The sequence below is a fragment of the Vombatus ursinus genome, unplaced genomic scaffold (assembly GCF_900497805.2).
Source record: "Vombatus ursinus unplaced genomic scaffold, bare-nosed wombat genome assembly UNPS02001287.1, whole genome shotgun sequence".
Lineage (NCBI taxonomy): Eukaryota > Metazoa > Chordata > Mammalia > Diprotodontia > Vombatidae > Vombatus > Vombatus ursinus.
Genome location: NW_020941065.1, coordinates 2,315,083 through 2,329,176, shown reverse-complemented (window position 1 = coordinate 2,329,176; position 14,094 = coordinate 2,315,083). Strand labels below are relative to the sequence as shown.

The 14,094-nt window shown below is 36.7% G+C and overlaps 1 pseudogene; it reads right to left on the bottom strand.

The window, feature by feature from the left end:
* Positions 1-10,310: 10,310 nt before the first annotated feature.
* LOC114043364 lies at positions 10,311-12,959 on the bottom strand (annotated as a pseudogene).
* Positions 12,960-14,094: the final 1,135 nt, after the last annotated feature.

Genomic DNA, 14,094 nt, shown 5'->3' with positions numbered 1-14,094 from the left:
CTGTGTGTGTGTGTGTGTGTGTGTATTTGGAGGTTTATAGCAATTGGACAGTATTGTTTTTTTTCTAGGGGTTTGAGTGAACTATCATGTATTCACTATCTATATGGGATTCCAGAATATAATTATTTTTCTTGATTTCTAGTGATATATTTTATACCAAGATGAGTTTATACTCTAGAAGAAGACAAAAGGAAGAAAAGGATATTGAGTAAATTTTAAAGGCCTGGTAAATTTGTTATTGTGATAAGGCTAATTTAATTGGGTATATTTTTGGCATTGCTTCACTTAGAAAAACTGAATCTCTTCCCAATTGCAAATACTCTTTGAGTAGAGAGGAGTGTTATTTAGGAATTTGTGATAATTAGTAATTTTGTTTTTATGGTATTTTGGGGATTTATTTATGATACTTAAAGACATTTTACACATAAAGCAAAAATAAATCTTTAAAATTGGAATTTAAGCTTTGAATAAAGAGATATCCCTCAGTTTAGAGGTTTCCAACTAATTTACTTCATAAAAGTCTAATGATTACCTTTTTATATCAGGATAAATTTCATACTGTTTTTTAAGAAAAGGAAACCTTTTTAGAAAGGAACATTTAAGTAAAAAATATTTTGTGTGAATTTTAGAAGGTCTGAAAATTTTTGTTTGTCAACTAATTTATTGCAATAATTTGTTGGTATTAATAACAATTGTGTCCAGTCCTACTGTGATTAGCAAGACTTACTGTTTAAAGAGAACCCTTTTTTGCTGTTGCTGGGGTGGGGTGGGGACACTGAATATTATTTTTGAGTTTCATTGTTAGGTTTGTTGTGTCCTTTGGTCAACCTTAAAGGAATGCTTCAGAAAAAGTCAGCAGGTCACTGGGAATGACATCTAAGATCTAAGACTAGTGAATATCTGTCCCTGAGAACAAGGTAGGGAGATTATCTTGCAAAGGCTAAGGCTGAACTCCCTTAATGTGTTTCCTCATAGAAGAAATTTACATACTTCATTCCATATGTTAGGCAACTTATAGCAGTGTAGGTTTTGAGGACCAGTTTTGATGTTGTTATAACCATATGTCTGCTTCTAACTTTCAGAGCAAATTTCTATTTTCAAGGTGGATAACCAATGGAAGTTTGCCATTGTGATACTCAATATAATAATTATTAGATTAATACTAAGGTATCTGAATTACTGTAATAAGCTACAAGTGGAAAAGCCCTTGCTGTTTTGATCTAAATTGGCAGTTATTCCATAGCCTAAACAAGAGTTAAATTAGTGCTTGAACTTCTTATACGTGTGAGATTAAGTTACTGAAGTATTTCATTCTTTTAGAATGGCATGGCTATAAATAGACAATGGTAAAGAAGCTTGTGGGAAAAAAGAGATATAAATCTTACAAATTGTGAGATTAAGTCAGGAACCTCTTTTGGTACTGTTAAGAAATAGGATTTCAGTACAGTCAGTTATCTTAGTGGAAAGTAACTTATGAGACATCTTGTGTTACCTTAACAGAAAATCTGATTTTGCTTTGTTATTTAATCTGGGATGAGAACCTGTGTTGAAGAGCATTTGTGAAATGCATGCAAATTAGTTTAGTATCACCTTAAAGATGTTCCCATTCTTCAAAAGAGTTTCTAAAGATCAATAGTCTATATTTATATCTATTTGAACATGGTTAATAACCAAACGTCTTACTATAGACAACTTTTTATGTAAGCTATTCTCAATATACAAATTGGGATTATTATATTTACACATCCCATCCCAAGTCTTTTGTTGTTTGTTATAAGCATCTTAAAGTAAAATCATTTGTGTAATGTTGATCCATAGGGATGAAAAATAATCTGCTTACCATGAGTACTGGTAGCTATGTGTTCTTGTATGGGAGTAGATCCTTAAAGTATCTCCTATTACAAAAAGGGAAATAAGCAGAATTGGCAAGTTTTAAGGAAGCAACAACATGAGATGATTTATATGTTAAATTATTCTAATGGAATATATAGACATAGAGCATGCTCTAATAACCAGTTCTGAAAAGGGTCCAGATATGATCATCAAAGAATTCTACTGAGTCAATGATATATGATGCCAGCAACCCTATGGAGTTTTACATTCATGAACTACAGGGGGAGTTCTTATGGGAAAGGTTGGGAGAATGACTTTCGGTATGGGCTGAGGTATGAATCTCCTGACTCAATTTCCCCAGGATGACTTTTCCTTTCGAATGGAAAATATCCCCACCTGGCTAACTGCAAGCCTGGCTCAATGCAATTGACTATCTATATAAATTTTATCTGGAATTGACATGAAGTTAGGGAAGCATTATTCCCTTACTGTGTAACAATGTCCCTGACTATTATACTGAGCACCTAACATGATTATAGAAATTTGCCATAAAAAAATAAAGAGAGCTAAGTATATCTTTTAGGTTAATGCTGAACTACATCTGAGTTACTATAATAAGATTCAAGTATAAGATTTGAGCTAATTGGTCTAGGATTTTAGTCCTTCCTATATTCTAAACAGTAAGATAAGTATTTTAACCTTGTTATCTGCTTTTACTAGTTATATATTCATGTATAAGATAAGGTCCTTTAATTTCTCTTAATGGTATATGGATAATTAAATAATAATGTAAAGACTTGTAGAACCCAGATGTAATTCTGTTATTTAGTGAGGTTAATATCATAACTGTTGCAGTTCTGTGTTAATGAAGAGAATAGCAGCTCAACTAGTTATCTCAAGTCAAAAATGGCTTGAGATCTATCTTGTAAATGCCTTAAAGAGACATCCACTTTTAATAGGAGTTATTCATTTGAACATGGCTAGAAGTTGAAAATGTTTTATTATGAACAATTTACTTGCTATGCACTGTTGTAAAGTTGACTACTCCATGTATTTATATGGCAGATCCCAGAAACTTTTGTTACAATTGAAGTTTATCTGGCAACTTTTAAATGAATCCATTTTTGTATTAGAGATCATCTTCTCATAAAGAATGTTCTGTTATTAGTTGCTTAGCAGAATTCCATCCTCCTAATGGGGGAATGAACAATGCCAAGTATGGCATTAGAGAATGTCACTGACCCCTTTAATTATATGCTAGCATATATTATGCTAGCATAATTAATAAAATGATTACCCAAAAATTGTCTCTTGAACTTTTTATACAACACAGACTCCAATACGGACTCACACTCCTAGTAATGTTTAGCACCATGCTTTTTGAAATGCTTTCTATCTATGGTACCTTTTATCAAAATGTAGTTATGCTGTTTAACAGGGTGTATCTCAACTACTCAGTGCTGATTGAACCGTATTGATTAATAATAAGAATGTGATCCTGGAGAGATGGGCTGAACGCTTGAATATTATTTTCAACATACCATCATCAATGCTGAAGCCATTGATTACATACCTCAGGTTGAAGTCAATCCCTCTCTAGTGAAATTTCCAACTAAAGGAGAGGTTGTGAATTTCACTAGGCTTCTCTCCAGTGGCAAAGCACCTGGTGCTGATTATATTCCAGCTGAGATTTACAAGGTGTGTGCGTTGGGGGATGGGGGGAGTCCATTGCTCATACAAAAGCTGACTGAAATTTTCTGTTTATGTGGCAGGAGGAGATTATCCACCAGGAGTTCAAGGATGCCTCTATTATCCATTTCTATAAAGGTAAATGAAGTGGATTATCCTGTGACCATCATGTTGCGGGGAGGAGGGGTCTCTCTCTTAGTCACTGCTAGCAATATTCTTGTCAGAGTCCTCCTTAATAGACTGATCCTTCACCTGGAAGATTTCCATCTGTATGAGAGCCAATGTGGATTCAGAAAAGGCCAAGGAATGGTCAATGTGGTGTTTACTGCCCAACAACTCCAGAAGAAATGCCAGGAGCAGAACAGAGATCTGTACATGATGTCAGTCTGACCAAGACCTTTGATGCTGTTAGTCATTAGGGCCTATGGAAAATTAAGTCAAAATTTGGTTGCTCAGAAAAGTTCAGTATTGTATATCAATTTCATGATGGCATGCTTGCCCAAGTTCTGAATAATAGATAATACTCAAGTTTTCCTAGTCACCAGTGGAGAGAAAGAAGGCTGTTTGTTCCCATGCTTTTTAGCATGTCTTCAACTATGTTGTCAGATGCCCTCAATGAGGATGAACATGGCATCAAGACTAATGTGGAGGGGAGGGTTGGTCACATGATTCTTTTTGTTCTCAGATGATTGTGCATTCAATGCAGCCTCTAAGGCTGAGATGCAACAGAATATGGATCAATTCTCTGCTGCTTGCACTAATTTTTGCCTGACAACACCAAGAAAACAGAGTTCTTCTACCAGCCAGCACCACAGCATTCATATGAGGAACTATTGGTTACAGCAGATGAAGAAGTTTTGAATACCGTGTATAAATTCACTTACCTTATCAATATACTTTCCAGGAACATACACATTGATAATGAGGTTAACACACACATTGCCAGAGCTAGTTCAGTGTTTGGGAGGCTCCAAAGGAAAGTGCAGAAGAGAAGAGGTGTTAGATCGACTACCACACTTAAGGTCTGCAGAGCCGTTGTGCTGACCTCATTGTTGTATGCCTGTGAAACATGGATAGTATACCATTGCCATGCCAGGAAACTGAATTACTTCCGCTTGAATTGTCTTAGAAAGATTCTTAATCACGTGGCAAGATAAAGGTACAAGACAGAGGTCCTTTCTTGAACTAAACTGCCAAGCATTCAAACTCTACTGCAGAGAGCAACAACTCCTATGGCCTGGCCATGTTGTTCAAATGCCAAACATACATTTGCCTAAAAGACTATTTTACAGAGAACTCACACGAGGCAAGTGTTCACGTGGTGGTCAGAAGAAGTAATATAAGGATGCTCTTGAGGTCTCTCTGAAGAACTTTGGAATTGATTGTGTGACATTGGGAGACATTGGCACAGGACTTCCCAGAATTTAAGAATGAGAGATACACACAGAGTTGAAATGGAGGGTTGGAGTAGAATTAATTATGCTTCAGCTGATGCAAAAAAGGCAGGTGTAGCAATTATGATCTCGGATAAAGTTATGGCTAAAATAGGCTTAATTAAAAGAGATAAACAGGGTAACTGTCATTGTCCTTCATTCTGGAGGAGGACCAAAATGACATCGCTATGTTGGGGTCAAGGTACAATGTGTCTGACTGCGGCTAATTAGACCAGTATGAGCTTAGACGGCTGTACCACAAGTTGGGCACGAATAGTCCATATGAACATTTGGAATGAAGAAGTCTCTAAATTTGCACATCTTAGGTATCTTTTGAGCCACTGCAATTCTGTTTTACTCATAGAATACAGGATCATCTTTGATGTGAGTGTACCATGTGGATGATCCTGTGCCAGTGTCTCCCAGGTCTCACAATCAATTCCAAAGTTCTTCAGAAAGTCCTTGAGAGTGGTTTTGTGTTGCTTCTTCTGACCTTCATTTGTACACTTGCATTGTGTGAGTTCTCCGTAAAACAGTCATTTAGGCAAACGTGCTTTTGACATTCTAGCAACGTTAGCCATTCAATCCAAGTTACTCTCTGCAGTAGAGTTTGAATGCCTGACTAACTGTATCAAAGGCTTTCATTACATCAACAAACATTGTGTAAGACCTCCATCCTTCTGGAATTTCTCCTGGAGTTGTTGAGCAGTAAACATTATATCAACCATCACTCAGCCCTTTCTGAAGTCACACTGGCTCTCATTTAAATGACTATCTTCCAGGTGAAGGATCAGCCTATTAAAGAAGACATTGGAAAGAATCTTGCTGACAATGACTAAGAGAGAGAGAGCCGATTGTGATCATCACAGGACAACTTATTTCCCTTTCCTTTATAGAGATGGACAATGGAGGCATCCTTGAACCCTGGGAGATAACTTCCTCTTGCTATCATATAACCCAAAAGATTTCAGTCAGCTTTAGTATGAGCAGTGCTCCCCCTGCCTGGTAGATCTCTGCTGAAATGGAATCGTCTTCAGGCACTTTGCCAGATGAGAGAAGCCTAATGACATTAAATACCTCTTCTTCAGTTGGAAGTTTGGCTAGAGAGCTATTGACTTCAACCTGAAGTATAGTCAATGACTTCAGCATTGGGTTGATGATGGTCTATTGAGAATGCTATGGAAATTCATATGACAAATTATTGTTAATCAAATGTTACATCATTAAAATTAGCTTTCTTCATATCCTCTTTGATTCTTTGAGAGACTGTCTCCTCAATGAATCACTAACTGATCATCAGATCTCAGGATTGATCCATAGTTGTCGTGTTTAATGGGTTTTTTTTTTAGCTGCTTCTAATCTTAACTGAAATGTTTTCATTCACCCATATCTCTCTGCAACATCATCCTCAAAATTTCCATGTTGTTTCTTAGCTTGCTCTTTCATTCTTTGATAAGACTTTTTAAGCCAGCTTGGTCTACCATCTTCTATCACTGAAACTTTAGCAACTGATAATGAATTGCTATCTTCTGGTGGTAGGCCTGTTTAACCACCATTCCAATAGGGGTTCAGCTCTTTTTTGGAAAGTCTAGGCTGATCAACTGCTTGGGTTTTCTTTTGTTCTGTTTTCTTTGCTGTCTTCTTTCCAGTTTTGGCTGAGGATAGACACAGAATCAAAGGTCATCCATTCATCTCTCTCTGAATAGTTTGGACATCTTCTGTTTTTATCAGACTTTTCCTTCTTGGTTCTCTAGGCTTTTTCTATGAAAGTTGCCTGCAATGAAACTGCTTCAACTCATTCATCTTTAGAACTCAATTGATTATCAGATGACTCTTTTTTTATATTTATGTTTCCTGTTCTCCTCTTCCTCCATTTTTTCTTCCTTCTCCTCCCCTTTTTTGGAGTGCCTATCCTTCCTTTTTTCTTTGCAGAATGTTCCTGTGAGAGCTGTTCACCTTGCTTATTCACATCATCTAACATCCACATATCCTCACCTCAGCTTTTTCAGTTCTTTGTGCCTCTCTTCTTTCTTAAAATCAGTGTGAGCCTGTTGAATCACCTTAGCCCAAGTGAGCCATTTCTGATATTCCCACTCTTCATTGCTCCTTGAACTTTCAAATCTGCCACCAGAAGCTGCCATCATTGTTGCAGACGTTCATCTCTTAAGATACCTTAAACTTGTGCAATGACTAATATTGATAGACTTAACCCTTCTCAGCAATACAAGGACCTAAGACATCTCCAAAGGCCTCATGATGGAAAATGCTATCCACATCCAAAGAAAGAACTATGGAGTCTGAATACAGATTGAAGCATACCGTTTGCTATTTTTTTTCTTCTGTTGTGTTTTGTTTCCTCTTTATGGTGGTTCCTTCTATTGGTTCTAATTCTTTCTTACAACATCACTAATGTGAAAATACGTTCAATAGGAATGTATATGTATAGCCTGTATCAGATTGCACGCCATCTTGGGGAGGGAGGTGGAGGGAGGGAGAGAAAAATTTAAAACTCAAAAGCTTTTAGAAGTAATTGTTGATACATCAAAATAAATTTTAAAAAATATCTTAAACTCCAATCTTACAGATTTCATTTCATTGTAGAGGTTAAGACAAAATTGGTGGGGAAAATGCGTAACTTCAGTATATACTATTCCAGGTATAACTTAATAACCTTTACAATTGATAGGCAAATAATCTTAGATAAAGCGTATTCTACATTGTAAGCAGGCTTAAAATTTTCACCCCTTTTTTTTTTTTTTTCAAAGAGTGTTTGGAATGGGGTAGGGGATCATGGTTACTCAGCAAACCCATTCATCATTTAAGAATTTCACAACAGGATAAGATAGATGGTGCAGTGGTTAGAGCTCTGGCTTTGGAGTCAGCAGGACCTGAGTTCAAATCTGCCCTCAGACACTACTTGACACTTATTAGCTGTGGGACTCTGGGCAAGTCACTTCACCCCAATTGCCTCACCAAAAAAAAATTCACAACACAGGGTTGCTTCTACTAAAAGCATTTGTCCCACATAGGATTTTATATCTAGTTTTAAAGTTAAGCTGCTTTCCTAACATGTCTGATACAATATCATACTCATATAGACCACTACTCTCAAATCCTCTTCAGACATTGTGTAATTTGATTGCATTTCACAGCATATTCTACATACAAGTATTCATCCCAAATTAAATAAGAAATCTAAATAAAATTGGGTTTCCTTTCAGGTAACATACATTAGGCCATAAGTTACTCTCCTCGAAGAGAAATGATAGTGCTGAAACTTTTTAACACAGAACAGAAAATGTTTCTGATTTAACCTCACTAAACACTAGAATTAGATCCTGGTTTCCCAATTATTACACCATTGTCTAAGTATCCCCAAACCATTCTGAGATCTTTGAAAGACTTTATCTTATATAGGAATACAGAACCTGGGGCTGGGAGATGACAAGCCTAAGTACTCATTTATTTGGTTGTTTGGGATATGAAAAGGACTATAATTTCAGGTTAAATAGCTACGATCTTATACACCTGCATCTTATTACAGTAACTTAGATGTGTTCCAGTATTAGCCTATTAAATAAAGATTTGATCTAATGACCACCTGAAATGATTATAGAAATTTGCCATAAGAGGAAAAGAGAGACATGGCTATAGTAAGGGGAAAATTCTCCCCTAACCTGAAATCAGTTCCAGGCAAGAGTCATAGAGGCAGCCGAAAGTATTGACAGAATGTCATAGCTAGGTTTAGAGTATTAGCCAGGTGGGAAAACTTATCTTTTGAAAGCAAATGTCTCACTGGGGAAGTCAAGTCAGGAGAATCCTACATCAATCCATGTCCAAAGTTGTTCTCCCAGATTTCCCTTGAGACAGAACTCTACCTGCAGTTCCCAGATGTCAACCCCATAGGGTTGCTGGCATTATGGATCATTGGCTCAATAGCATTTCTTGATAATCGTAACTAGAATCAGACCCAGAAAAATATCAATTACAATCCTAAATAAGATTTAACCTTAGGCAACAAGTTTCACAAATCATGCTTAGGACTGAATACACATTATTTTCATGTTATAATAAAGTAGTTTATCAACAAAAAAGTACCAGGCCTTTAAAATTTACTCACCCTTTTCTTCCTTTTATTTGTCATCTCCTAGAATCTTAACTCATTGTGGTGTAAAAACAATCAATAGAGTAATTATAATCTGTAATCTCCCATAAACGATGAACAGGAAGAAGTTTACTCAAACCTAACCTCTTGGAGGAAATTGGCAGTTCTTTACAGGCTAACAGAGCCAACTTTTTTTTTTTAATTTCATTATCAGCCTTTAATTTTCATTTGTACCTATGGATACATTCTTCAACATGCTAAATGAGTGACACATGTCACTAGTTTAAAATATGATCTTTCCTTTAAATCAATACTTGAGCTGCTACTCTGAGTCAGGGGTCATGGTAACTTGGAATCAGGAGCTCCCAGCTTCTCTTTACATCAGTGATTTGCTTCCTTCAGAAGTTTCTTCTGTTAACAGGATTTTTACTGAGCAAGTCTCTAATCTGAGAATAATGAAACAGCAGGCCAGAGACAAAGTGCCAGTACTCAGGTGGCTATTTAATTAATTAATTTCAGAGAGGGAAATGTTCTCCTAGCTGAAGTAAAAAGAACAGGTCATATATTTAAATCAAAACTGAGGAAGGCAGGGGGGGAGACAGTGGATTACAAACAATCAGAGATTTCCCATGGACTTACAAGTCCCATAATACAATTCTGGAGTCAAGTATTTGGGGGTTGTGATCACCTCCCCTAAAACACAGAATCAGAGTTCTGCGATAGGAACAGATTCTACAATCTTTGATTTGCTTCACTTAAGGTCCAGTGATTGCAAGCATTTTCAGGGTTTTGATTAATCAGTCTAAGCTTCATTGTGAATTCTGACTCCCAAGCCAGAGGCAGCTCTTGAGAAAACTAAATTATTAGTACATTCATTACACATCATATCGATTAATATGAAAATTATAAGTTCCTTTCTCACTTCTAAAGTAGAACATAAGGATGATATGATAATTTCCTCACCAGGACAAAATATAGGCAGTAGTCTTTTTTCAATAAACTCAGTCTTTCTCTTTGAGCACAAGGTCAGGGACTGAAGAAACTGCATAAACCAGTGATAGGTGATGAGTGACAATCACTAGTACTGGCTAACAATCCTTGCCATGTCTCATCCCTAAGTCTGCTGACATTATTCTGCTTCTTTGTGACCTAAGGGTTGGTCATTTCAGTTTGGGAGAGTCAAGAGAAAATGGAAATGGCACTGAACGCACTGAAAAGGTTCTGGTTAATTAAACTCTCTCTTCCTACAGTCATTTACTTTTGGTAAAGTCATATGGCTTCCACAACTGAGCAAACTGCAGCACTTTCTTCCTTTGGTTATCAAATTTCTCTTGGATTCCCCTTCTCCAAAGTCTTGGTTCTACATCCATCATTCCACCAATAATTTCCTTTCCAAAGTAAGGAGGAAACTTCTTCTGATCTTCAATGACATGGACAAAACCCCCTGGAAAGTCAAAATCCACAGAGAAGTAAGGCAGGCCTCTGGGCACAGACTTCCAGATATTTCTTGAAGACCGATCAATTAGTTTCTTGTTCATGGACCACTCTTGATCGGATTTCATTATAGCTTTCTTAAAGTAGATGGGAACCATATCTCCTACATCTTTTGGGAGAGGAATACACTCATAAACCATGTGATATTGTTTGTTCATGCTCATATTTGTTTCTAAAAGGATGCAGTCTAGTCCTTTATCCTCAAACATCCTCACCAATGCCTTTCAGAAGTGCTGGATTTCCTCCTGAATATCTTCATCCAATCCAGTAGCTGCTGTGTGGTGCTGCAGTGAGGCTATCAGGCAATGCCCTTCAGTAAGTAACTGACATTTGGGCAAGCATAAGTAAACCTTCACACCTATTGCAACAGTGAGGGGCATGGAAAGCTGAAAACTATTGAAACAATATGGACACTTCTCCATTTGGGCAGCAAGCTTCCGATGCTCTGAAATTGCTTTTATCTTCTGTTTCTCCCCATCACTACCAAACCATGCCTTCTTGACTGCTTTTGAGACAAACATGTCATCCAAACTGTAATATTCTTGGTCAGTTTTTTCTGTAAGATTAGATACCATCTTCATGAATACTCTGTTTTGATCTGGTATTCCCATCTTTACATTTTTAACCAAATCCTTTAGGCTTAAGTCATCATCGTCATCATCATCATCAACATCATTATCATGAAAGTAGCTGACCCACTCTTTATCTAGGTGTGGTGTTATCTGCTTTTTCCTTCTCCCTTGCTTGGGTTCCCATGGTATTCCTGGTGCACTGACAGGCCATACTTTTCCTGAATGACATGTTCTGACAAAGATCATCTCTTGTTCTTCCTGCAAACTTTCACTCTCCATCTCAGATTTTCTTGATTCTTGAACATCTATTTCTTTGAATTGGCGTGCTTTGTCAAGCTGTGCTTTAAGTTGTACTTCAAAGTTCATGTTTCCCATTTATTCTGCCATGAGAAGCTTGACTCCAAGTTTATTCATGTCATCTTTGCTTAGGAAGTGTGTAGGTCCATTTTTTGAATTATATCCAGAAAATGAAGTCTTAGTTTCCTGTAGAAATTCTCTTTGCTCAGGGGGAGGGCCTGGATTTTCTCCCCGTGATTTTTCTCTCATTGTCTTTGAAATTTCTTGAATATCAGCAGTACTTCTATTAGGTTTAAGTAATTTTTTATCTGAACCTGGTTTCTCTCCTCCCTTCTTTTCATGGCTCCAGGATAATGAAATTTGTTTAGTGCTTTCATCAGCTTTTAGAAAACCATGACTCAAAGGGTTTTGGCCTAATAATGCTGAGGAGCTAGGTGGTCCAGAATCTCTACTCTGACATGATAACTCATCATAAGGTCTCAAGAAGTTATGTTTGAAATGTCCAAGTGAAGAAAAATCATGCTTTTTTTTTTCTTGAATCATGATCATTTCTCAGTAGATGGAATTCATGTCTATCTGGTTCTATAAATTGTGACCTACTGTCTCTTTCATCTCCTCTAGATTTGTCTTCAGTAGATACTTCATCACAAGTTTCCCTGTTGGTACCCCTATAATATGTTCCTCTATCTTGATTTTTTCCACCATTCTCTTCCATAGTTGTCCCTTTGTGATGCTGCTTTTTTAGCTTCTTCCAATCTCAATTGAAATGTCTCTATTGATCCATATCTCTCTGCTACAATATCCTCAAAATTTTGATTTTGTTTCTCAGCTTGTTCTTTCATTCTTTGGTGAGACTTTTTAAGCCACCTTAATCCACCATCTGCTATCACTGAAACTTGAACAACTGATGATGAATTAGATCTTCTGATGGTGGATCTGTTCCAGCATCTTTCCAATAGGGGTTCAGCTCTCTTTCAGACACTATATACTGCTCGACAGCTTGGGCTTTCTCTTGCTGTTTTCTTTGCAGTCTTTTTTTCAGTTTTGACTGAGGATACAGTTTTCATAAACATAAAATCAAAAGTCATCCATTCATCCCTCTGAACAATGTGGGCCTCTTCTGTTTTATCTGACCCTTCCTTCTTTGCTTTCCAGGCTTTTTCTATGGAAGTTGCCCTGCAATGGAACTGCTTCAACCCATTCATCTTCAGAACTCAATGAGCTATCAGATGACTCATTTTTTAAATATTTCCATTTCTTGCTCTTTTTCTTCTCTTTCTTAACTTTTTTGGAATGTTTATTCTTCTTCCTTTTTCTCTTCACAGAATGTTCCTGGGAGAGTTGTTCAACTTGCTCATTCACATCAGCTAATGTCCACGTTTTCTCCCCTGGAAGTCACTTCAGTTCTTTGGGTCTCTCTTCTTTCCATAAATCTGTTTGAGCCTGTTGAAGGATCTCAGCCCGAGTGCACCATTTCTGTTCTTTCAATTCTTTGATGTTTTTTGCACATTCCAATCTGCCGTCAGAAGCTGACATCATTGTTGTTATCCCAGATGGTAGTCTCTTAAGGTACACTAACTCCAACAACAAAATAAACTTTATAAGATTGAAGCTCATTAAGACTAAGTTGACCAAGGAAATGTAACTTCAGTACATATTATTCTAGGTAGAGGCAAATCACCTTAGATGAAACTTACTCTACATTATAAGAAGGCTTGAAAATGTCACACCCATTTTTTACAAGGAATGTTTTTATTGGGGGAGGGGATCCTGTTTACTCAGTGAACTAATTCATAGTTTAGGAACTTCACATCATAGGGGTGATAAGAGTTTGTGACTGCATGGTGCCAAAAAACCTTGTAAGTTTACAAGTAAGAAGATTTGAAAAGATCTTTTTTCTTGTACCTTTTCCTACCCAGTAATCAATTATCAATTTTCCTTTTAAAATACAAGCAATTAAATGCTTCATAGTTTATCAAGAGTTATTATGATAAGGTTAAAAACCTAACTAATGTCTTCACAATTTTCATAACTGATTGCAGATGAAACTTCTTCTTTACTATAGGCAAACCCAGAAGCTGCCAGTTTCTTAGACTACAGTACTTCAGAATATTGCAACACATGATCAGCAGGGCTGATAAAATAAGATAATAGTTCTCAAATACTTTTCACCTTCCTTTCAAAATTCAGTTCGTGATTTAACAACATCCAGATGAAATAGATATAATGTTAGGAAAGCAGCTTCTGATACAATAATTTACCAAATTTTACACTACAAGAAAATTTAGAAACATTATAATAATAGTCACAAAATTGTGAATTTAAATTCATGGAACAAAATTGAATACTAACCAGATGATGTTACTTTAGTTAGGTGTATTTCCAGATTACCTTACATAGGAAATCAGTCATCCTATCACACAAGGCTTTAATACACTGAACCAAATGAGGTAGAACTTGCTTCCTTAGCATGAATTGATCTATGAGTTGATTCCCATTCTAGTTCATTGTGAAGTTAGCTCTTGACTTGTGAAACTCTCAATCCCCACTTAAGAGGTGGGTGGGAACTTGACTTCTAGGTATACTTTATTAAAGGTACAGAGAGCTATTCCTGAGCTGCTCAGTTCATGAAGCAAAAGACCCAGAAGTAGCTTTTGCCTCAGACCCCAAA